Genomic DNA, 3643 nt, shown 5'->3' with positions numbered 1-3643 from the left:
GTAGCCCAGATTTCTCACTAGAGCTATGGCTGGAAGGAGGAGGAGGAGGAGGAGGAGGAGAAGGAGGAGAAGAATGAGAAGAAGGAGAAGAAGGAAAAGAGAGAGAAGAAGGAGAAGAAAAAGAAAAAGAAGAAGATTCACAACAAACACAGTCATAATAACAATATCAAGAACAATAATGCTCCGTGGCGGGGCATCTCTGCAGCCAGTGCTCCTAATCTTGGGGCTCCTCGCTGCTTAATGGACAGATTGGGTCCGATGTTTAGTTTATTCTATTTTTGTAGGCAACAGCCTAGAGAAGTGACCGTACCTGATTTTTGCCAGATTTTTGCCAGTAGTGACTGGTCACTGGGGGATTTAATTTGAGCCTCTCGTTTAAAGGAAATTCCCCTCATACAACGCGGTGACACCAGTTCAGATTGTAACTATAGCGGGGAACAGCTATTATCTCTCTGTGTAGAGTATGAATTATACATCACAAATACTTTTTACCAGCACAGGCCAAGTCAAACTCAGTCGTGGTACAAATGGAAAAACCTGGAAATTTCCTCACAGATTGACTTCATACTGAGACGAATCGCCCACAGAACAAAAACAACTTGTGCAAGATATATCCCAAACATCACCGACCTTTGATACAGGTCACCGACCAGTGATGATGACAAGTGAAGAGAAAAAAAACCCCACGCGAAAACAGAAGAAGAAACATTCAGAGAAAATTATTTTACAAAAACTCAACGAAGAGGGCAATTTCCAGAAAGTTTAGGACGAGATCACAAACAGACTAGAAAACCAAGACTTTAGTTCAATGACCGTTGAAGAAACATGGACTCTCTTTAAACAACTTGCCCACAGATACACGGATAAAAGTATGTGGAAAGAAGAGAATTGGGAGAAGATACATTAAAGGAACAACATGGTGAACAGCGTCAAAAAGGTTATCAAAGAAACGAAGAAACCTTTTCAGAAATGGATAAAATCCAAGGACAAAAACGACTACACGCAATACAGACTAACAAGAAGGAACTGTAAAAGAGTTGTTAGAGCATCAAAAAATGAATCTTGGACAAAATATGGAGAACACCTAAGCTGTTTGTGCCATAAATCACCACGTGACTTCTACGGGGGTGTTAAAGCAATGAGGCTCAGAGAAGAACCGTACGACACAACAGCTATAATTAATGACAAAAAGGAAACCCCATTACGGACGGGCTCTATAATTAAATAAAGATGGAGGGAATATTTCTCAGAACTTTTGAACACCACTCAAAAGCAAACAAACATAGAATTCCAACCAAGTCACCAAGAGGAAGAAGAACCAACCATCCTGCCATCAGAGGTCAGACAAGCAGTTTAAGCCAAGTGGGCAAGATGTTCGCCAAGATATTGGAATGGCGAACAAGACACAAAGTTGAACCATTTCTGAGCGAGGCCCAAATGGGATTTAGAAAGGGAAGATGATGCACCGACGCAATATTTGCCCTACGACAACTGTGCAAAATGGTAATAGAATACAACATGGAACTAAATAATATAGCATTTGTCGACCAGGAGAAAGCGTTCGACAGAGTGAACAGAAACAAGTTGTGGAAAGGACTCAAAAACTACACTGTAAGAGGCCAACGTCTAGAACATCCGTGTCATTTACAAGAACAGCATAAGTACTGTAAGAACGTCGGTGGGACTCACAGAATGGTTTGAGATAACTTCAGGAGTAATAAAAGATGGTGTCCTATCCCCACTACTATTCATCATATATATATGGATAGAATTACAAAAGAGGCCAGCACAGAACGAGACACCCTAAACGAATTACTCTTCTCTGATGACCAAAGCCTAGCACACAAAGATGAACGAAGTCTCCAACAACACAACACCAGATTAAACGAAGAATGTAACTACTACGACATGAAGATCAACATCAACAAAACAGAGACAATGAAAGTAAGCAGAAAGCCAGTACCACTCAGGATACACATTAACAACAACAGTCTCAGACAGGCCTAAGAATTTAACTCCGGAAGTATATTCACAGAGGATGGGCAGCTGAACAGAGAAATTGAAACACGAGTACAAAAGGCCAATAATGTTAATTACCAGCTTATTCCACTCCTGAAGCATCCTAACATCCCCATGACAACAAAACTCAAAATGATCAACACCATATTCATGCCAACACTCACCTATCAATGCCAAACATGGACCACGAACAAGACATTAGAGCAAAAAATTACAACATGTGAAATGCTATGCCTTATACAAGCAATAAACAAGACCAGGCGAGACAAAATTAGAAACTCAGTATACTAGTAATCAGAAAAACGGTGGCCACAAATGATGTCATGCATCACACCCAACAACAAAAAATCAAATGGTTCGGACATCTCATGCGATTACTAACACACCATCCAGCACAACGTGCCTACGTCACAAAATTCTATTGCCACAAGGCTAGAGGGCGACCGAGAAAGACCTGGATAGATGGAGTCAGGGAAACACTAATCACTCACGACATCCCCCTGACCCAAGCTCTCCGGCTGGCGACAGAGAGACGTATATTTCTTCACGCAACACCCAAAAGGGTATAAGCGGCGGATAAAAGTAAAAGTAAAAAAGCCCTGTATATTGTTGTTGTTGTTGTTGTTATTGTTGTTGTTGTTGTTGTTGTTGTTGTTGTTGTTGTTCTTGTTGTTGTTGTTCTTGTTGTTGTTGATAATGATGATGATGTTTTGTTGTTGATGGATGATGAAGGTGATTTGTTGTTGTTGTTTGGGGAGGGTTTTTTAGAGGGGGGGGAGGTGGTGGTGTTTTGTGTGAAAATTGAAAACCAAATGTGTTCACTTTTATGGTGAAGACCCAGGTTTGGTGATACTTAAATGCATTTGGGACATTGCATGAAAGATCACTTTTCACCAACAAATTGTTGATTATTTCTCTGCTGTGATTATTTTGAAAAATTATAAAAATATATAAAACTTGAAATCCTTATGTTGATTTAATGATGAGTTGGGCCTTGGGCTCGATTAGAACAGTTGAGCTTTATATATTACATGACATCATTTTCCCGCAGTCTTTACTAGCTGCTATTGCAGCCGCCTCCCCCTACTTTCTCCCTGAGCGTCCACCAAACTCAGTTTTCTACGGCTGCTTTCGTCTTCTCCACCCCCCCCCCCTTCATACTGTATTCCCCATCACCATTTCTCCTGTCTCTTGACAGTTCTGGGTTTTTTCCCGCCCTCTGTGTCTGTTGCCAGGCTGTCACTCAATGTTGAGCCCTTGGTCTCGGCCAGCACAAGTGTGAGTACCGAGCAGGAGAACAGCAGACCCGTCATCACGGCGTACGCGACTACAGGCATGTCGTCCAGGTTTGATGATGAACGGTGCCACAATGCCGCCCACTCTGGCTACCTCGTTGCTGAATCTGTAGCCCAGATTTCTCACTAGAGCTATGGCTGGGTAAAGCTCGGAGGTCCAGATCTGAGCACAGGACCATGCGGCGACGACCATCATCTTAGCGGTTAGATTTCTCACCTACCATCATAAGATCAGGGATGTCACTAAGGGTGGGCCGACTCCGAGAACTTCCGAACTTTCGACTCCGAACATTTTTGGGCGCGAATTCGTCGACTTCGACTCCGAATTC

Source organism: Aplysia californica, unplaced genomic scaffold (assembly GCF_000002075.1).
Source record: "Aplysia californica isolate F4 #8 unplaced genomic scaffold, AplCal3.0 scaffold00087, whole genome shotgun sequence".
Taxonomy (NCBI): Eukaryota; Metazoa; Mollusca; class Gastropoda; order Aplysiida; family Aplysiidae; genus Aplysia; species Aplysia californica.
The sequence above is the reverse complement of the archived record's forward strand: the minus strand, read 5'-3'. Positions refer to the sequence as shown.